The sequence below is a fragment of the Pinus tabuliformis genome, chromosome 6 (genome assembly GCF_031772625.1).
Source record: "Pinus tabuliformis cultivar Carrire ecotype Pingquan chromosome 6, CPIR1, whole genome shotgun sequence".
NCBI classification, from domain to species: Eukaryota; Viridiplantae; Streptophyta; class Pinopsida; order Pinales; family Pinaceae; genus Pinus; species Pinus tabuliformis.
This window is the reverse complement of record NC_142292.1, coordinates 1617202019-1617224849: the sequence shown is the minus strand read 5'-3', so window position 1 is coordinate 1617224849 and position 22831 is coordinate 1617202019. Positions and strand designations below refer to the sequence as shown.

Genomic DNA, 22831 nt, shown 5'->3' with positions numbered 1-22831 from the left:
AGGAGTAAACAAAAATTACTTTAAAAGTAACAAAAATGTAAGCATTGCAAGTAATGTTTCTATGTTATTAAGAGTTATGAGTTTTGTTTCCAACGTGTGAGTTGTAATAATAATCAAATTATTTGTGAAATGAGTTACGAGTTTTGTTTTCAACGTGTGAGTTGTAATAATAATCAAATTATTTATTAAGATTTCACATCACATACGAGGAGTCAATTTTGTTTCCATTGTAATAATAATCAAATTACATGTTAAAATTTTACATCACATTCAGTGGCTATTTGCTAGGTGAATTAGCGTATAAGAAGTAAACAAAAATTATTTTAAAAGTAACAAAAATGTAAGTGTTAGAAGTAATGCTTTTATGTAAGTGTAGTTGTTATTAAGAATTACGAAGAGTCAGTTTTGTTTCCAACATGTAAGTTGTATTAATAATCTGTTTGTGTCCAAATTAGTAATTTGTGTCTTATATATTTGTACTTGTGATCATCAATAAAATTATGAAATAAAATTTGTATTCCGCGTAATCCCTCCCTGCTCTCTCTTCTATTTTTTCTAATAGTAAGTGGAAGATAGAAGATAGCAACCTGCACGTTAACCATTCAAACTCGACTTCATTAACGATCACCAAGTTTATTTGTCTTCGCTAAAGTTTTTGATGTGGTGACCTCCTCTCACCGGTGAGACGAAGTTTCCAAATACTGTCAACCATCACGTCTAAATTGTACGGAATGTACGAGTAATGATGTTGAGCATATTATTTTCACTAACAAAAGTGCTACTGCTCGGCAAATTCCCAACAGAAGTGTCCATTCGATCATCATGTGTCCGCGGTTCGGAAATTTCTCTGTTTACCAAGACGCGTACTCCAAGAAAGGCAAGCAGGTGATTCGTCCCATCTACGCATGGCGTCGCTGTCCAATCATAGTACCTATATGAATCATACTACGTTTAAACCTAGAATTTCTTACATTTTATTGCAAATCGGAAAACGCATCGCATTCTATTTCGACAGCGGGACTCCGAGCCAGGCTCCTCTGCATTGCGCCATCCATCGCGATTCAGTTCAGTTAATCAGGATGGGCTTTCTCTTCAACAAGGTGGACAGAAGCGATCTCAGAGCTGGGGACCATGTTTACTCATGGAGGGCAGGTTACACATATGCTCACCACGGTACAACTCCTCGCCTCAATATAACCTTTACATCCAATATTGTTACTGAGAAGGTATCAGATTCTACTGCGTTGTAATGCATTTGTTCTGACTTGGTTCTGTGACATTTGTATCGATATGTATGGTGTGATACCCAAATTGTTTTCATAATTTTCCTAGTTTTAATGGCAATGAGATTTTCTATCATTTTCTTTAAGTTGGGTTTTATGAAGATCTCATGGGTATAATTGTGACCCGTTTGGATTTTTGGGTACTGGGAACCCAGGTTTTCGAAGAGGCTAGAAGGTTGCCTGCCCTAGGCTGTTAAGTTCTTCTTTTCCTTGAAATGTTTGGGTTATGGTTTGCTTCCCAGAATGATTCGAATTAGATCCGCACAATATGAAAGAGATCCGCTTGTTGGTGTGAAGGGTTATTACGTGTAGTGTTGTAAATTTGAAGAATAGTTTATCTGGATTGTAAATTTCAAAAATAATTTAGAATAGAGTGAGTATGGGTTAATTTGTCATCTTTCTCATCTTTATCTGGATCGTAAATTTCAAAAATAATTTAGAATAGAATGGATAGAGGCTACTTTATTTATTTATTTTGAATTCGCTCTTATTTATTATATTCCAAAATATGTTTGTTGGAAGCTAGTTAGGTTGCTATATGTTATTAATCATTTTATATATATATATATATAAATATAACAAAGGTTATTATAAAATAAAATAAAATAAAAATAAATTATTTTTTCATAAAGAAATATGTTAATGGTTCAAGATTTATAAATTTCTAATAGGAATGAAAGTCCCTATTTTTACATACTATAAGGAGTAATACTAGGTAGCCTAGTATTCCTTGAATAAAAGTGATAAATCAATTTGTATTTGCCAATAATAACTAGTAATAACTATCCTCACTGTGATTTAACAACTGAATTATAATAAATTTTTCTAAATATCAAGAATAAAAATAAATTTATTTGAAGAAGTGCAAAATTAAGAGGCTTGACATTCAGGCCATCTCTTGGTTAAGCCAATCTTCTCTATGTTGTTTTTTTATATATTGTTCCTGTAAGAGGGATTCTTTGACTGAAAAAGAAGAGGAATGCAACATGCTACCGATACTTCGTGGATGAGGTTAGAGATTAATCACAAAACATATGACCTATAGATAGACGCATAACAAAACAGCCAGGCTGAATCCAATACCTTTGGATTTATAGGCTAAATAATGTTTCCATGTACATTGATTTTCCTCTGCCTGTTGTGTATTTTGCTGTCAACTTGCATTTGCTAACTATTAAAAGTATTTTGCTGTAAACTTGCATTTGCTAACTATTAAAATTAACTGTTTGCATTTTGGTGATTGTTCTTAATATTTAATTGCCGCTGTGAAGATTTTTATGAGCACTAGTTATAAAGATAGGTATTGTTATAGTGTGAAAATTTGTCCTCATATTTCACTGTTTTAATGGTAAATGCACATTGCAGCACATTACACAAGTGTTTTTCTTCATTAATGTGCTCTTTCCTCCATTGTTGGATGATTTGGAAAATGAAAAATCAGTGGCTCCTATTTCAGAGTTATTGTAAATAAATTTGAAATTGCTCAGTCAGTTTTCTTAAAACACACGGATATATTTCTATCTCCTGCAGGCTTAAGCTTTAATTGCTTTTGCTGTTTAATGATTTCCATCCTCTTGGTCGTACTATTTTGCAATTTCGTCCCTCATTAAGCAAATAATGCTCCTTATAAGTGGTATGACCTCCTCATGCGTCGTACTGTTACCCTAGATAAAATTAGGTCGTTGGCTGGTGTTTATTGCTCCCCCAAAGGCCGCACCTTAAACTACAGGTGTACTTGAGGGCAATCAAACCTGTGAATTTAAGCCCCCGTGATCTTTGGTTGCAAAAGTTTTTTGTTGCATTTTATGTTTTTTTCAACTATTTTGTTATGTTAATGGAATGTCAGGTGCTTTAATAGTTGTGTATATCAGTTATTTTAATATATGTTAATGTCTTAAAATGATTAGAAAAGTATGCTAATAGGATTAAAAGAATACATCTAATGTAAGTAAAGAGTGGAAGTATAACTAAATGGGATCAAATGTACTATACAATATACATTTTTAATTAAAAAAGTTTTTCAATATATTTTTCAACCATTGGCATTGTCTAGATGGCTAGTGGCTGCAAGTGTATTGGCATTGATGTCATCGAGATTAGCATTGAGGTAGGTAAGTACAGATGTTGGTATTGATGTCCACTAGCCGAGTCAACCAGATTAGCATTGAGGTTGGTGGAAGAAGATGTTGGCATTGATGTCCACCAACTAGCTATGATGGCAACTGGGGCTAGCAATAATATGCATGGTGTATCAAGCTCAAGTGGAGTCCCATGGTTGTTGTAATCTCTTGTAGAGAGTCACCATAATAGGAGGCTTATTGAAGAAGTCATGATATGATGACTATGATGGTTGGGAGGTCCACGCTTTGAAGGCATTTTTGGATTAAAAGATCAACTCAGATGCCCCTAGATGTGGCACAATTGAATTGTACTGAAAAAAAACATTACAACGGTATATTGAAGTCTGCAAATGACCTCCTAGATCATAATTTATCGACAGCCAAAGTCACGACCTCCAAAGTCAAAGTTGCAGTGCCAAAAGTAGCTAAAGGACCCTTCAATGGCATGTTAGTTTGGCAGCTTTCCGAAAAACAGTGGAGCACTTTAACGCAATAGCTAACAAAGAACTGCGGGGAGTGTTTTGTTTGGCCAATGGTGGAGCCCACTCTATAGCTAAGCCCAAGAGATAGGTCTCGAAAGTTTTTGAAGGGCTGTGCAGGTGGGCACTAGGATGGAAGTGTCAGGCGAATGTGCACCTAGCAGCAGTGGGGAACATTTTGATTAGATGACGATGGAGCCCTCCCTACACGTAGGCCCGACGAGAGTGCCTTGGAAGGTTTATGCAAGGGAAAGGATGAAAATTTGGTATGACGCAAGATGAGTTCAAATAATGTGCAAATTCAGAGGTAGATTAAGCACCATCAACATTAGAGGAGGTCCTGATGGGTCAACAGGTGGAACAGTTAAGGGGTGGAGGAGTGTTGAGATGGAAATATGCCCATACTACCAATCTTGATATAAATGATGGTGGTTCTTCCTAACAACCCCTCTAGATACCAAAAACACTAGCAAGGGGTGTCGAGATGAGTGGAAACCAGAGATATTGACCGATGATGGTTTTCTAAGCACTTGGAAACATGGTAAGTGGAGAAGAGGCCAGACCCTTAAGAAATTCCTATAAAGGTTTTACTCACAAAACTAGGGTTTGGGGACCCTTTCTCTCTCCTCTCTGAGAGTGGGACAGGTGGTAGCACATTATTGATCAAAGGTGACATCAAAATGATGTCATCCTATTGGTCATAGCTTGAAAGGTTTTGTAGCAACACACCGAGGCAGTGTGAGGTTGACTAGGTGTCGAGATGACTAAGCCTAGGACCAATGTTATTGTCCCATGGTGTTGCGGGAGGACCCCATCGGGATAACTCAACCATGCAGGGTTTTTTATTGGATGGTGCGTACTTCAAGCACACCCCACTGGATAGCTAAACCTGCCTAGAAGAGCTTGAAAGTTTACAAGGGAGGCACAAAATATAATGTCAAGTTTGAGAGCTATGGGCTAAGCATTAGCATGAGGATACATTTAGTGGAAGATCAAGGGAACAAAGAAGTTTATAAAAGGAATTAAGCCCTTGTAGGCTAGGGAAGAAGTTTAGCCCCTATAGGCCAACGTAAAGGTCATAGCACCTTGTCCTATGATGGAAAAGCAAGCTAGGCACTAGAAAAGGAGCGAAAAGCATTTTGGAAAAACTGAAAAAGTGTGTAATATAATTTAAAAAGGGGTCACAGAGGTTATTTTTTGTAGTGATGGAATTAAAATGGCTTTGGACCTTTAATAAAGTGTTTGGGCACTTGGATGGGTGGGTTGACAGCTTTGGTAGAAGTCCTCCATTTCTGGCAAGGGTACCAAATCTGGCATTGCACCATATTCATGCATTCATGAATTTTGAACGAGTTGGAAGATCACTTGGGAAGTTCCTCCATATTTGGTTGTTATTGGGAAGTATAAATTACCATAAAATTTTAATTTAGCCTTAATACTAGTTCACACCCCCTCTCAATTTTAACATTGTTTCAAACAATTGGTATCAAAGCTTGGTTCCTTTAGGAACAACTTAACTTCTTGAAGGTAGATCAAAAGGAAAAAATGGCTAATCATGTTTGGCTATCATAAGAGGGAGCTCCATTTTTAAATGGATCAAACTATGAGCTCTAGAGGATTAGAATGAGATCCTATTTAATGGTCATTAATGAAGATGTTTGGTTGTCTAAAGAATATGGAGAGAAGAATAAGTTCAATGCAAAAACCAAGGGGATTATCATGAAAGGGTTGTCAAAGTCAGATGTTGATAAAGTGAGACATTGTGAGACAATAAAGGAAATGTTGGACATGTCATATTGTCTATGTGGAGGAGATAGCAATGTGGCTCAAGAGAAGGTTGAAGAACCTTGTTGCTCGAGTAGTGAACCACAACATGCAGATGATGGTGCTGGAAATGATAAATAGAAGAAGAGAAGGAAGAATATGAAGAAAGCATCCCATAAAAGAGATGCTAAGGAGATTGGGGATCTACCTCTTAATGCAAAAAATACTACTTATCACTCTCAAGTTGATGATGGTGATGAATTAGAAGAAAGGTAATGCTTCTGAGGAGGTATGCTATTGCTCTATGGTAAACGTAAAAAGATAGGTCATTTATCTTATAGATGTTCCATGTGAATGTTTTGAGGATAAAAATTCATCTAGAAGTGATGTAGATAGACCTACCTAGTAGAAATAGCAAATGAGGGATCCTCAGAAGAAGAAGAGTGTATATCCCGTGAAGAGGATAGGAGTAGCCCCGGTAGTGATGAATATGGAATACTTCTCAGATCTGTGCAAGATTCCATGGACACAAATAGGAATTTAGATCTTTGTGATGGCTATGCTAGCACATCTGATAATTAATAAAAATATCTCAATGAAAGGATCTACTTTAGGAAGAATCTCATCTCTTCCCGAAAATAGATCAAGGAGCTATCAAAATACAACCCCAGGCAAAATGATCAGCTACAAGAATGTGAGCTTGAGAATCAGAAGTTGAGAAAATAATTGTTGATCTAAATTATCAACAAGGAGAGGTTAGTATATTGAATGAAATGTTCACCAATAATTTGCATGAAAAATAAGCCTTATGTGAGAGATTAAAAGCTAAAGTAGTCTCATTGAGACATGACAGAGAAAGGGAAAATGAAGAATTGTCTCAATATCAGAAGCTTGAAAAGAGTAGGAAGGCTTTGGATAAAATGTTTTCTAATTAGAGATCCCCTCTCATCAAGGCTGGTTTGGGCCGCAAAGAAGAACAAGCTCTGATAGAACAAAGGAAGTTGAAGGTCCCAACAATAAAAAGGAAAATAAGTTGTTGGAAAGCAACAACAATAAGAGAAGAAAATACAACAACATAATGTTAAGCAACAACATCAAGTAGAGTAGTAGAAGAGAGCTACACAACAACAAAGAAGAATGCAAGGAAACAATCCAGACAACCATGGGAGTCTCATGAAGAACCATCAAAGGTCCTTTCCCCCTCAAGGACAAAGCACTCAAAGTAAAGGTATCTTCAGTCCTCAAAATCCCTTTTATGGTTATTGCTTTTCTTCCAACAATTTTGGGCACAAAGCCATATATTGTACAAGGTTTGCAAGAAAATAAAATGTGTTGGGGAGCAGTGATCCAACAATGCATAGGATGACTAGAAATAAGCATGGTGACAACAATAGTGGGTATGAAAAGAATGTTGCCAGACACAATAATCCTTTTGCCCCGTTCCTAAGACATGTAGAATGCTACAATTGTGGCAATATTGGGCATAAGATAGCAAGTTGTAGATATGAGAAGAACAAGGATTCTTCTCAGTACATGCAAATGGAGAAACTCAGTCATTGAGAATGAAATTAGAGGATGGTTAAAAGGATAACGAGTACATCTTCAATGATACATGTCAAAGGATCAAGTTGAAAAGAGGAGAAATAAATCAAAAGAAGAACAAGAAGAAATATCCTCTTACCCTCATAGAAAACCCCTCTATAAGGAAAAAATCTAGAAAGAAGATATGGAAAAAGAAAGAGGAAAGAAGGGATGAGTGCCCTTCCAATCAACATAACCTAAATGAAAACCAATGTGGGCTGAAAAAGAAACTAAAAGATAATTCTCTTGTCAGGACGTGACCATTGAAGCATTGGAATAAGGAGGAGGAAAATCTACTCAAGGGGAGTAGATCCTATATTTCTCTTGATTAAAAGAAGAGAATGACCTCAAGTGAGGCCAAATAATTCAGATGCAAGAATAGTTAATCTTATACAGAGTGATGCATCTGAGAATAGGAGGTATGACCAAGTCCTCTTGCTTATTACAGTAATGATTTCATTTATTTTAAATATATAAACATTGCAAGAGACAACATAATGTAAGTAGTTTGGTTTTATGGAGAGTTCAAAACACTTTAAGTTGTGAGAAGGATACGAGTTGCAGCAGAAGTGTGGAATGACAGGAGGCCCATAGTTAAGTCAATTCCACAGGATTAGTCCCCAAGCAGAAGCAAGGAAGTATAAGCAGGAGATCGAAGAGCACTAGCTTAGGGGAAGTTTCTTTAGTAAGCGGTAGCAGGAAACAATTTTCAACTATAGGAAGAAATATTGCAGAGAAAATGAAAGGTTTGCATCTTGGGTGAAATACCCTTATTTCATTTAAGATTTCGACTTTGATTATGCCTAGCCGTCTTGTGTTCAGGAAACATAATTGGTACAAGATTTTCATGTCCCTGAGTTGTCAATTGGTATTGCTATGTTAATTGGTAGTGTTGGGTTCATGTAGAGAAACATTTTTGTGTAAATGGACATTTCTTGGTACAATACACAATTTGTATCAATTTCGTGGTGCAATTGGCATTACTTAAGTAATAGTCCATATGTGTAGCAATATGATATCAAGGAGAGCAGTAGTGACTATTAATATGCTTAGGAGAAGTGAGCACAATCTATGAAGAAACAACAACAAAAATAGTGAAAAACAAGCTCAATGCATCACCAATGCTTGGTATTTGCATTCAAGAACAATACCATGAGAAATTTTAATTGGTATAAATTTCTTTTAATTGATACAAAAGATGCATTGTTAGAAAGAGTACTCATTCAATAGCCATAAGGTGACGAGAGTTGTATGGGAATTTAAAGAAGAGACAATATATATTCAAGGGGAACATATCACATATGTCAAGTTTATAAAGCAAGATTAGCTACAAGAAAGGAACAAGGACTTGCTTTTTCTAGTCTTTAGTTTTGCAGGTGACTCTATGTAGGATGAGTGTAGTTGATCTTGGATGACACACTTCATAGGCCTCATTAGAGACATCATCCCTTGAGAAGAGAAGTTAGCAAAGTGGAATGCACATTAATAACTTGACCTTCAGTCAATTATTGTAAGGGGGAGAAGAAGCATATTGTAACCCTTTGCCATTGATGTCAAAGGGGGAGAGTAAGTTTTGATGGCCCATGCAGAGTAGAGAAAAATAGTAAGTTGTGATGGCCCATGTAGAGGAGAGAAAGCCATTAGTGGATCATGCAAGGAGAAGTGTGGAAGCAACATGAGGATTGACCATCAATGTGGAGAAGTGCTGAGGTGTTGCCATAAATTCCAAAGGGAAAGATTGTTGGATATTTGGAATTGTATAGATCAATGTTGCATTAATCGTTATCAAGATAATATCGGCGTGAGGAAAAAATCGGAAAAAATCGTAATTATCGAGAAATAATCGGAAATAATCGGGAAATAATCGTTTGGTACAAAAATATTCATTTTTTTCATTTTTCTCAATTTTTTTAATATATAAACCATCTACAACATAAAATAAATACATTGACACATAAATATGATAAAACCAAAACTAATATATAAGATGTTTAATATCATTTCTAGCGCTAAAATCACACATAACATTGAATCATGTCCTGAATAGTAAGTCCTGACTCTTGAGTCCCAACTCAACCTCAAAATATCAACAAAAAAATGATAATGTATCTCATCATGTCATAAAGTCATATACAATAAAATTAAAGTCTAATCCTATTGATTTCCTCTGCCCCTCTTGCGAGAAAATGCCACAAGTTTCCCTTTCCCTCTAGATGTAGATGCTGGTGCCCGTGCTGGTGGAGATGCCATTAGACTTTGATGTGCTCTAGAAGCTGAAGAACTAGAAGTAGGAGGTATAGGAGGTAGACCACGTCCTCTATTGGTGGCAGTGGTAGCCCGGGCAGGTGGTGTCACCTCCTCCTCCTCCTCCTGCTCCTCATCCTGCTCCCCCTCCACTACAACCTGCACTAACCAATCATCAACAGACTCCATGAGAGGCCTCTCAGCCTCAACCCTCCATGCAACAGTGGTGTCAATCCCATCTAATGAGATGGCATCCACATCAGGTGTCCTCTCAAGTTGCCTCACCCACAATCGAAGATTGTAGTAGACATAGATCATGTCATTAAGTCGTTGGGACTCCAACCTATACAAAGATCATGAAATAATAATTAATAATTATAAAAAAAATATTGTTTAATGAATTCAAAAATTTAATTGGAAATTTGCAATATTTTAAATGTTTAAGCGTTAACTTGTTGCGCTTCTTGTTGTGTATTTTTTCAAATACACTCCATTTGTGCTCACATCCTGAGGAGCTACATGTTTGGCTGAGGATGCAAATGGAAAGCTTTTGCAGAAGGGGTACCCTGCTAAAATACATTTTCCACCATGCATCTACAACAAAATTACAAATAAAATTTTAAATAAACATAAAAAAAATGGAATTTGAAGAGACAATGAAATTTGAAAAAAAGTTACAAACTAAAAAATACCTGGCATTTTAATTGTCCTATCATTGACAACCATCTCAAAGACAAATGTGCCACCTGCCATCCTATATGTCTCAATTTGTTTAGAGATCTCTATACGTTGTTCTGGAGATCGCACCATCTTCTGGACATAGGATAAGAATCCATCCATGATCTCAGCATCAAAATCAAACCCACATGCATAATAAAATGCAGGGTTCACGAAAAGCCCAACAACATGAATGGGACGATGGAGTGTGTTGTTCTATCGCTCATCAATCATTCCCCATAGGAGTTGTCTCTGAAACCCATCATCTCCCTTATCATCATAGTAGGCCTGAATGGCTTCTTTGGCACTGTCCATGGCCTCATACAAATATCCCATTGCGGGCTTCTCACCATCAACCAACCGAAGAACCTGTACCAAAGGTTCAGTAATGGTGAACACCTCCTGCACTCCCACCCAGAAGTCTTCCTCGTATGTAACTAGTCTGCATACGGCCTCTCCCTCTAGTTTGTGGCTCATTGGCAAAGCATGCCACTCCTCTGAAAGAAAAATTCTCTTCACATCCCACATAGAATTCAAGAGGGATTGAAGAGATATGAAACTGGTGGCAAACCATGTAATGGTGGGGTGCACCAACTCTTTGTTGTTGGTGAATCTTCTCATCAAGCTAAGCACATATATATGGTTATATATAAATTTTGTAATGCTTTTGGATGAATCAACAATATCTTTGACAAAGGGAATTTTCCCAATGTCCTCCAACATCAAATCAATACAGTGTGCAGCACAAGGTGTCCAAAATAAAGTAGGATACCTGTCCATAAGCATCCTGCCAGCAGCAACATAATTTGCAGCATTTTCCATTATGACTTGGACAACATTTTGTTCGCCCACCTCCAAAATAAACACATCTAGCAAATCACATAAAGTTCTTGCATCTTTGATTTGTGCAGATGCATCAACAGATTTGATAAACATAGGCCCCTTGGGACAACTAACCAAGAAGTTTATAAGGGTTCTCCCCTTTTGGTCAATCCAACCATCTGACATAACAGTGCATCCTGTTTGTGCCCATGATGCCCTAAAATCCTCCAATCTTTGGGTGTAGTCACGCTTTTCGTTTTGAAGAATCCGACCTCCCAAATCATGATAAGAAGGGATTTTGTACACTGAGCCAACACTAACAATAGCATCAATACTAGGTTGGAAAAATGGATTATTCCTTACAATGTTGAAAGGAATATCACTCCAGAGGAGAACTTTTGCCAGCAACTTATCAACTTGTTCTTTCTTAGTTCTTTTTAGCATTGAACCGATACATGGCTGTGAACCAGGTGTGGTTCGAGGAACAAAAAATGATGTGGCAGCTATCAGATTGGTTGATGCTGCACTAGAACCAGTGCCACTTGGCACACTTCCTTCAGCTGACCTTTTAAGTTGCATTTTGAGTTCTTCTTTGGCCTCTCTAGTTTGCTCTAAATTTTCCAATGCTCTCAGGGCTCTTTGGATAAGTTCAGGAGTTGTATTTTTACAAGGCCCCACATCTTTTCCAGCGATTTTTGCAAGGTGAAACTTCAACCTGTACATCCCCCCGGACATAGGGTGGCCACACAACTTGCAACTCAAGTTTAGTCTATCATTCAGAGAATTAGGTACACCATATTCCCAGAAAGGATCTAATTTCCTTGGCATGTTTGTTTTTGAACTTTGAAGTTACAAACTTGAAGTCTTGAATGGTGTTTTGGTGCTGTTGTGAACCTATGGGAAAATAAGGATTACAATTTACCATTTACAAAATTACAAGTTACAATTTACAATTTAGTATTTTAATTTTTTATTTTTACATTGTACAACGAAAACCCAAGTTACCCAACCTAAAACAACCATTCAAAAGTTCAAACATAGGATACCCAACCAAATGGCAAAAACAATGAAAAAAACATAAACAATGTTTAAAAACAATGAAAAAAAAAATTTGGTTCCCATAGTCATACCAAGTTACCCAACCAAAAACAATGAAGAAATACAAAAACAATCTTTAAAAACAATGAAAACAAAAAAAAATGGTGCCCATACCAAGTTACCCAACCAAAAACAATGAAAAAAATACAAAAACAATGTTTTTAAACAATGAAAACAAAAAAAATTAATCCACATACCGTTTCTATGGAGAAATCGGTGGTCTCCTCTTGATTTTCTCCTCTAAGCACTTAGAATTAGCTTCAAACCCTCTCTATCTTGGTCTCCTAGCTCTCCTCTGCCCTCCGCACGCGACTGTCCAAATGAACTCATAAAAAACCAAAAAAACTTTATAAAACCCCGTTGCTGCGAAGCCCCACGGTTATTTCAATTTTTATCGCGATAAATTCGAAATTATCATGATAATTTCAAAGTATCACGATAATTTCAAAAAAATAGGCAAAAAAAATTCCCGGCGATAATTTCCAATAATAATCGCGATAAAATCATGATAGCTAAAAAATTGCGATAATTTCAATTTATTGTGATTTTATCACAATTTTCACAACACTAGTCTAGATTTCTAGTGGTTGCAAGTGTGTTGGCATTGATGTCAACCAAATTAGCATTGAGGTAGGTGACAGTAGGCATTGGCATTTATGTCCACTATCTTAGTCAACTTGATTAACGTTGATCTTGGTGGCATCAGACATTGACATTGATGTCCACTAGCCTAGCCGTGATGGTAATTGGGGCTAGCATTTAAGTGCATGGTGTTTCAAGCTCAGGGGACATCCCATGGTTGTTGTAGTCTCTTGTAGAGAATAATCATAGTAGCAGGATTATTGGAGAAGCCATGATATGATGACTATGATGGTTGGGAGGTCCATGCTTTGATGGAATTTATGAATAAAGAGGTTCATCTCAGATGTCCTCGGTTGTAGCATAGTTGGATTATGCTCAGAAAGAGCCTTATAATGGCATATTGAAGGCTGAAAATGGGCTCCTAGATCGAATTTATCGATGGTCAAAGTAATCATCTCAAAAGTCAAAATTGCAGTGCCAAAAGTAGCTAAAGGACCCTTTAATGGCATGTTCTTTTAGCATCTTTTCCAAATATGATGGAGCTTTTTAACGGATTAGCTAACCAAGGATCGGGAAGACGCGATCTAATAGTGCTGTAGCAGGGAGTGCTTTGTTTGGCCAACGATGGAGCCTGATATACATCTAAGCCTGATGGACAAGTCCTAGAATATTTTAAATGGTCACAAAGGTGATCATTAGGATGGAAGCGTCAAGTGGACGTAGACCTGACAATAGTGGGGAATGTTTTGATTGGATGATGGTGGAGCCCTCCCTACACGCAGGCCTGATGGGATTGCACTAGAAGGTTTATGCAAGGAAAAGGAAAACGAACTGGGAAAAAACAAGAAGAGTTTAAATACCATGCAAGTTTGAAGGAAAATCAGGCACCACACATATCAGAAGAGATCCTGACGGGTCAACAAGAAGAAGAGTTAATGGGCAGAGGAGTGTCAAGATGGCAATATGCTCATATCGTCGATATGGAGATCAATGACATAGGCTCATGTTGACAACCCCCTCTCAATACCACAAACATCTAGCAAGGGTTGTCAAGATGGGTGGCAATCGATGGTATTGACCAAAGACAGTTTTCCAAGCACTGGGAAATGTGGCAAGCGGAGAAGAGGTCTAATGAGCCTCATCGTTGGGTAATTATATGGGTCTTAATTCACCTCCTAGCTTAGTCAAACCAACTATTCTCATAACTTACGACATACTTTTGATTATATTTTGTTTATGAGATGAGTTAGAGTTGGATATTTTGCTTTGTGGTCTAATGTGCATTTAATGCAATATTAAAGGAGAAAAGAAAGGTATTTTGGCAAATACCAAGGTCGAAACTCAAATGGCACAAGGTAGATGTATTATAGGAGGTAAATCCTCCTCATTTACTACCCCTCCATTCAAATATTCCTCCATCAACTCAGAGTGCAAACAACCAAATCATGAGGACTATAAGGCAGTCGAGCAAGTGAAAGACAAAGCACCAGTTTATCTCGAGTTTGGGAGATGAGCCTCCCTAATTTCAAGGAAGTCATTGGAGACTTTAGATGTATAAGTAGAGAGGCCTAGGACCTCATTAGGATTCAGATTTTTATTGTAAAACTCTACTCTATTTTCGAGCTGCAATACCTATGGCAGTTTTTTTGATGTAATCTGTTGTTTTGGTAATAAGAATGAGGTTTGTTTTGAGCCAGCATTGAGTTAACTCAGAGGGTTGAAGCTCTTGGTTTAGGGCCCAACCCTAGTAGCCAAGGCTCCTGTTTATTGTACATGTATGCTACTGTAGATTCATAGCTTAATTGTTCATTTTCTTAGTAGATGCATTTCCATTACAACAGTGTAGATTAGAATGGTTGTGTGATAGTTTGCTTCCATTTGTTACTTCTTTCAAGTAGCAGGTTAGCAAGGAGAAAACGAATCACCACAAGGTTGTCAGTAGGTGTCTTTGCCTCACTTCCTCCCTCTAGGACCATGACTTGAGGAAGGGACCTTTCAGCAGCCCCAAAAACACAGATTTCTAGTTCTTGTATGAGCTTTGGAGTTTGTTGTCTTTGATTCAATATTTGGTTCATGTCACAAGGAATATTTCATTTTCATCTTTTTCCATCTCCATTTATGCAATAAGATATCACTCATGCTTTCATTCTTTTCAACAACTTTCTCCATGGATAATATAGGCAATTGATTCATGATTTTCTAGTTTATAAAAATGTATCTTGTTGCATAGTTCTCGGAAGACACACATGTTTTAAGAAGAGTCGGTAGTTCAGGAGGAGACCAAGAATTCATCACCAGCAGCCACCTTCCACTTCATCCACCTTATCCATCCCTTGTTTCACCATCACCCTCACTAGTTTTTCATCATTTTTCATTGAAATTCCCCTAGATACATTGAGTGAATCTAGCTATATCTTATCTTGGATGTTGACTCTTGAGTGCTCCTAGACCTTCTAACACTCCATTCCACCCATCACACACCTTTCCCAAGCTTCCGAACACCTCCAACACCTCACAATTAGATCTCGGTTGTATCCTTTAGGTTTCCTATAATTCCTATAGGATAATCCTGTAGGTTTCTAGTACATCCTGTAGGTTTTCCTGAAATGGCCTATTTTGAGTCCAAATTGATGGGAAACCTCTAAGAAGTCACAAAAATCCTCTTAGGACCCCTCCACACCATCCAACCACTTCAGAAACCTTCTAGCCATCCTCAAACACCTTCCATCCACCTGTCACATCCACAAGAACAATTAGTTTGCATACTTGATTTTGCCCAAAAAAACCCAAAAAATGAAACATATTTAGTTTAGTTTCTTTGCTTGCACATTAGTATTTTTTGATGCTTTTTACTTCTACAACTTAGATAGTAGCATCTTTTTAGTGTTTATTTAGCAATTCTTCTTAAAATAGCCTCTTAAATGGTTAATTAGGGTATGGTGTGGTGTAGCATTACATGTTAGTTTTTTTTTCCATTACTGCAGTAGAGTAACTCTCTTAGAGTAGATTTTCCCTTATTCCATCAAAGAATCATGCTTCTTCTGACTCTATAGAAATTTGGCTTGGAATCCCAATGGTCTCTCACTAGCTGAACAGTGACAATAGGAAGAACCATCACTTTTACTTGTGCATACAACAATGTCACCTCCAAGTTTGTATGAACCCTGGGTTGATAAGTAAAGCTCGTAGCCTAGTAGTTGCAGCATCCTTGCTGCAATACTAGTGCTCATCAATCTTTGACATCGTTGCTGGGGAGGTGTCTATGTAGAATGTCATTACTACTTTCATTTCTTCTATTTCTTGTCTTTAATATTATGCCATTAGTTTAGTTCTGCAAAAGTAATCTAGTTGTTTCCTTTCTTTCATTTTGCATTATCTGCTTTCCTTTCCATTTTGCAAGTAGGATTTGAATTCAGCAAGTAGCTTTTTCATTCTGTCAATAATTTTCATTCAATCAACAATTTCGATTCTGCAATTACTTTCCAAGTTTTAAAAAATAATACAAAACCAACCCAAAAATATTTCCTTTCATGCCACATAGGAATAGGGACAACTTAGGGAAACTTTTGCCAAATACCCCCACTGCATCCAACAGCCAACATTATCTCTTTTTTGGTGGCTGTGAACTGGAGGAACCCTTAAGTGAGTAACCTGACATATTTGAAGAACCTAAAGGGGAACAAGAAAAAAAGGAACCCATTCCTACTAAACAAATGGCTGAAAACCAAAATGACAGAGGGAATAAAGAGAGAGATGAGGGTGCCTTCCCCATTAGGGAAACCAATGGGGACACTAAGATGAAAAATATAATCCCCTCTGCCCTACCTCATTTCCATGGCCTGAACACAGAGGACCCTGACACTTTCCTGTTTTAGTTTGTTGTTATATGTCAAACCTATGACTATACAGATGATGAGAAAAAGTTAAAACTATTTCCATCTACCCTCAAGGATGCAGCATTGCACTGGTTCATGGGTTTACATAGAGATAGCATCACAACTTGGGCTCAGATGTACCAGGCCTTTAACAACAAATATCAGGACTACTATTTGTCAAAGGATAATAAAGAAGAAATTTTCAGGATGACCATAGGCCATGATGAATCCTTAGAAGACTACGAAGAAAGATTCCAGCTCAATTACAAAAGGGCCATGTGCACACTTAACCCTGAATCACTAAAGTTGGTCCTACTTCGGGGAGTAAGAAAATTTCTTCTGGATACCTTACATTTGTTAGTAGGAGGAGATATCTACCAATTACCCTATGAGGATATCAAGACTGTCTTTAGAAACCATTCTAGGGCGGTCAGGAAAAAGGGTAGGGGTATTCAACCTATGGCCAGTACATCATCTTCCAACTCATCCATCAAGGGTGAAATTGGAAACATGTTGGAGGATTTCAAAAGTGAGATGCTGCAAACCCTTGCCTTTCAAATGGACACCATGAGGATTAAAAGGAAGCAGGAAGAAGTAGAGAGAGCCTTGGCCATCTTTTATCCTAGATGCACCAAGAGGCATCCTAGGAATGAATGTCCATTGAACTATATTGAAATTTGCTCGGTCCATGAAGAAAACCACTCCACAAGAAAGTGCCCTTCTTTACCCAGACTCAAAGCTATATATGAAGGAGCTGAAGGGGTCACTGAGCAGCTTTGCTACATTAACCAAAGGAGACCTCCTAGGCCTAGACCATACAAGCAGGGCATGCAAGGGTCATCCCATGCATATTAAAACCCCAACCAAACCACATCTGTACCTTCTTGGGGACCCCCTACTCATCCTTCCTGGTCTACACCTCCTCCTTGGTCCTATGCATCTCAGTATCATTCCTAGCCAGCGAGCCAGCCATTTCAACCTTATGCTCCACCACAACCTCAATGGAATACACCACTCTAGGGGTGGAGGCCCCAATACAACAATGCTCCATCTCTATTACCTCTGCCACCTACCCAACCACAACTCCTATACTCTGCTCCACCCAAGCAACCCCAGATGCCTACCCAGCCAAATCAGAACCCGAACAATAGGCAAGCTCAACAAGTATACAATGGAGAGACATCATATCCAGCTTATGTTGTGGAAATCCAAAAGATTAACCTGAGATCTAGAAGAGTTCTCTCGGATAAACAACCTCCCCCTCCACCTAAGGAGGTTGAGGAATAACGAGAGAAAAGCAACCTTAAAGTAAATCCACCCTTTCTTGAGAAATTAGCCCAACCACTCCAACCTACCCCAAAAGAGACTGAACTTCTGGGAGAATTGAAAAATCTATGTAAATATCCCCCTTGTCTAGGCAATAAAAGATGTTCCCATTTACAATAAGTTGATTAAGGAGAAATGCTTCAAGCATCCAAAGAGGCAAAAAAGGGATGCACCTACCATTAATGTCATTAGGTAGTTGTCTGACTTAATGTCGGGGTAGGTAATATATCCAAAATATTTGGAACCTGGAAGCCCTGTAGTAGATGTGCACATCAATGGCACCATTGTCCCAAACACTCTCATCAATCTTTGGGCTGCCATTAATGTGATGACAAAGGACACCATGCTCAAGCTCAACCTCCAAGGGTCATTGAGGAAGACCACAACAGTCCTGCAACTTGTAGACTGTTCCACAGTAACGCTTGAGGGTATTGTGGAGGATGTGATGGTATCCATTGACTCTGGGAGTACCCTGCAGATTTCCTAGTTCTCTAGCCTAAGGCTAAGCTTACTGGTTATCCTCTCATCCTTGGGAGGTCGTGGTTGGCCACAGCCGATGCTTACATTAGCTGCAGAGCTGGGATTATGACCATCAAGAATGGGCATATATCCAAGCAATTAGTCCTATACCCTCTTGCTCAACCTTCTTTAGAGCATGATTTACCTTTATGGTTGGAGGAGGAGGAAGAAGATGAAGTTTATTCCACCCAACTTTATGCTTTGAAAGCAACCATGGGATGAGGATAGCAAGATGAGGATGACTTGATTGATCACTTGCTCCAAAGTCCAACTCCCAGTTCATTACCTTTAGAAGAAGCAATAAATAAAACCCAGAACAATCATCCAGTTGACTTATGCTTGGTTGATTCTAACCCACTTTGTGTCAAAACCGTACAATTTGGCCTAGAGAGAACCTTGAAAATCAATCCATCTCTTTCTGCTCTCGAAGAGGAGAAGTTATGCAACATGTTAAGGGAACATCTCGAGGCTTTCACTTGGAGTTACAAGGAAATGAAGGGAGTACAACCCTTAGTGTGTACTCATCACGTATACATCAAAGAAGGTTGCAAGCTGGTCTGGCAACCACAAAGGAGGATGAATCCAGCTCTTAAAGATATAGTCAAAGAAGAACTACAAAAACTGCTAGATTCAGGATTCATTTACCCTATGTCCTACAGTGACTGGGTCTCCGCTTTGGTGTTAGTGCCCAAGAAAAATGGTGAGTGGAGGATTTGTGTCAATTATAGAGAGTTGAACAAAGCCACAAGGAAGGATCATTTTCCTCTACCCTTCATTGACCAAGTTCTAGATGGTTTGGCAGTGTAAAGGTTTTTCTCTTTCCTAGATGGATTCAGTGGGTACAACCAAATCCAAATCTGCCCAAAACACAAGGATAAGACCACATTCACCTATCCTTGGGGCACTTCTGCCTATAGGGTCCCTCGTTTTGGCCTATGAAATGCTCCTGCCACTTTCTAGAGAGCAGTCTTGAGTATTTTCATCGAATTAGTTCATGATGCGGTGGAGATTTATATGGATGATTTTACACCATATGGTTGTGATTTTCAAGAAGCATTCTCTAACCTAGGGTGCCGCACAAGTGCATTGAAATGAACCTATATCTCAGTCCTAAAAAATGTGGAATTCTAAATGATTGCAGGGATTGTGCTAGTTCATTCAATATCTCAACAAGGACTATAGGTGGACCCAAACAAAATAGCCGTCATCCAAAGGGTCCCATCTCCTCAAAAGCAGAGAAATTTTAGAAGCTTCCTAGGGTTAGCTAGATACTACCGAAGGTTCATAAAGGACTTCAACAAGTTGGCCACTCCTTTATTTGGTTTGTTGGCCAAATATTTTGAGCTTATATGGTCAAAAAGTTGTCAATAGGCCTTAAACATCCTAAAGGATAAGTTAACCACTCCACCAATTCTCTAAGGCCCAAACTGAGCCCTCCCCTTTCATATTCATGCTGATGCCTCACACAAAGCCATAGGAGTAGCCCTAAGTTAGATAGGAGTAGCCCTAAGTTATGCTATCTATTTTATCAATAAGAACTTATCGAAGGCTGAACTAAATTATACAGTGGCCGAAAAGGAACTCCTGGCTGTTGTTCATTCATTAAACAAATTCAGGCATTACATTACAGGCTATCAAACATTTGTGCATATTGACCATGCTGCAATCAAATATTTAATGAACAAACCAGATGTGAATTCTCGAATTATAAGATGGTTACTTTTATTACAACAATTTGATTTAACCATTATTGATAGGCCTTGTAAGGAAAACATTGTTGCAGGCTTTTTATCTAGGGTAAATTCGCCTGCAGGTGAAGAAGGAATGGTAGATGACCAGTTACTGGATGAGCACTTATTTGCTATTTCAATTCTCTCTCCATGGTTTGCTAATATAGCAAACTATTTGGTATCATCTCAAATCCCACCAAACTTTTCCTCCAAAGAAAAGAGCAAGATAGCCAGGAAAAGTGCCCCCTTCACTTGGATTGGGGGCAATATTTTCAAACTTGGCCCAGATCAAATATTAAGAAGGTGTGTCAAGGAAGAGGAAGTCTTTGACATCCTTCTAACCTGTCATGATGGGAATTGTGGAGGTCACTTTGCAACAAAGAGGACAACATTCAAAGTGTTACAAGCAGGCTATTATTAGCCCACTCTTCATCAAGATATGAAAAAATACACTAGTCAGTGTGATCGATGCTAGAGGATGGCAAGGCCTACTCTAAGAGATGAAATGTCTATGCAACCTCAAGTGACTTTCGAGCCATTTGAAAAGTGGGGCATGGACTTCATTGGGCCTATTGACCCTCCTTCAAAGCAAAAATAGTACATTATTGTGTGCACTGATTATTTGAGTAAGTGGGATGAAACCAAGGCAATTAAGGCAACAATAGAAGAGAAGGTGGTGGAGTTCTTAAGGGAGAATGTATTCTACAAATTTGGGTACCCTATAGAGCTGGTCACAGACCAAGGAAACTAGTTCACCGCCAACATGATCGAAGACTTGCTCAGCCATCACAAGATCAAGCATATGACCTCCACTCCCTATCATCCACAAGCTAACGGGCAAGTGGAGGTAACCAACAGAACACTGGAGGGCATCTTAACCAAGGTGGTTAGAAATAGCAAGAAGGATTGGGCATAAAGGCTAGTTGAGGCTACCTGGGCCTATAATACCACATGGAAGACCACCACTAGATTCACACCCTATGAGCTGGTCTATGGGAAAAAGGCCTTGTTGTCCATTGAATTTGAATATAACACATTAAGGATGGCAACCCAACTAGATTTGGATCTTAGCAATGCACAGAAAGAGAGATTGTTCCAATTGAATGGTTTGGATGAATTTAGAATGTAGGCCCTCCTACATACAAAGGTAGTTCAACTTCAGAGGAAGATCTGGCATGATAAAAATATCAAGGAGAAGCAATTTCAGGAAGGCGATTGGGCATTGTTATATGATTCTAGGTATAAATACTTCAAGGGCAAGTTAAGGACAAGATGGCTTGGACCTTATGTTGTGGAAAGATGCCATGATAATGGTTCAGTGCAAATCAAAACCATAGATGAACAAGCCATTCATTTTCTTGTTAATGGACACCGATTGAAAATGTACAAGAGACCTTTATCAAAACAAGAGTTCGTTGATGATATCATTAAAACAATGATGATAGTGGAGCAAGTTCCAGCTACTCCCTCATCAAATCACTGAGGAAAAAAGGAGAAGAATAAGGACTCAGATGCAAACCTCCATGAGGCATCTGAGTCCCATCTTTGTGTTGAAAGCCTCTTGAGGCGGCCCCAAAAAAAGAAGAAGAGGAAAAACAACAAAAATAAAAATAGAATAAGAATATCCCTGGGTGAAAACCTTTCTTGAGGCACCCAGGGAAAATAGATAGGGTGAAAACCTCTCTGAGGCAACCAAGTTGTTTCTTAAAAAAAAAATATGTTTTTTATCATAAAATTTCCATTTGCAGGTGGGCGAGAAGGATAGTTAAGGAGCAAAAGAGGATCCCAAGCAGACCACTGCCACTCACATATTCATTTTTTTCACTCATTTCCATGCATCCCTCCATCATTTTTGTCATTTTCCCACTCCATTTCTTCGATTTATCCAAAGACTGTGTTTTCTATAGGATCCCCTGAAAACCTACTCGATGATCCTGTAGGAATTACAGTGACCCAGAAATCTTATGGGAAGCAATCCGAAGGCATACAATCGACTTGTTAGGTCCCTAAAATTCACCCTAATCATGATCTAGCACCTCACCTTGTCCACCATCATCATCCCTGCACTCACCATTCAAAAAAAGAGGATTAGTTTCAACAGTTTTTTCTTCAGTTTTCAACGAAAAAAAGGGAAAATAGAGAGTAGTAAAGAACATCACCTGAGTTTCCTTTTCTCTCCACACTCCAACTCCTTTCCATCCATGCCACCATCCTCACAACCCCAACAAGAAATATGATTAAAGAATTATGAGGGAGAAGCAACTACACAACATCCTATAGAAAATCCTTACGACCTATCCCAAAAAATGCCAATCACACTAGCAACAAGTCTTCAGCAGGATGATCCAGGAGCTCCAAAGCGATAGCATCAGATCTTCAACCACAGATACCTACAAAAATAGAGAAACCATTAGCAAACCACAAGAGGAGGAACAAGAATGGCATGCAGCAAAAATACACAGCAACACCTCTGGTCTTCGACAACTACAGCATAGCATTGAAACCATAGGTAAGTATCCCGCTCACTCTCTCATATGCATCATGTAGTCAAAAATTGTAAGGGTTACGAGATAGTTGGTTTATAAGTGAAAAGGTGGCTAGTTAACTTGGCCACCTTCGTTTAGTCAGCACATGCACAACCGGGTGTCCTCTCACATGTGGCTGCAGTCAACTCAAAGACAAAGAAGGAGT

At 38.4% G+C, this 22831-nt stretch overlaps 1 pseudogene across 1 annotated transcript in view; it reads left to right on the top strand.

Moving 5' to 3' along the window:
• The first annotated feature begins 1061 nt into the window (after positions 1 to 1061).
• The window catches only part of LOC149265092 (protein LEAD-SENSITIVE 1 pseudogene), a 43521-nt pseudogene continuing 21751 nt past the window's right edge, over positions 1062 to 22831 (top strand). The window contains exon 1 of the transcript XR_016253695.1: positions 1062 to 1173. The product of XR_016253695.1 is annotated as a protein LEAD-SENSITIVE 1 pseudogene (transcript). The remainder of the gene's footprint in view (positions 1174 to 22831) is intronic.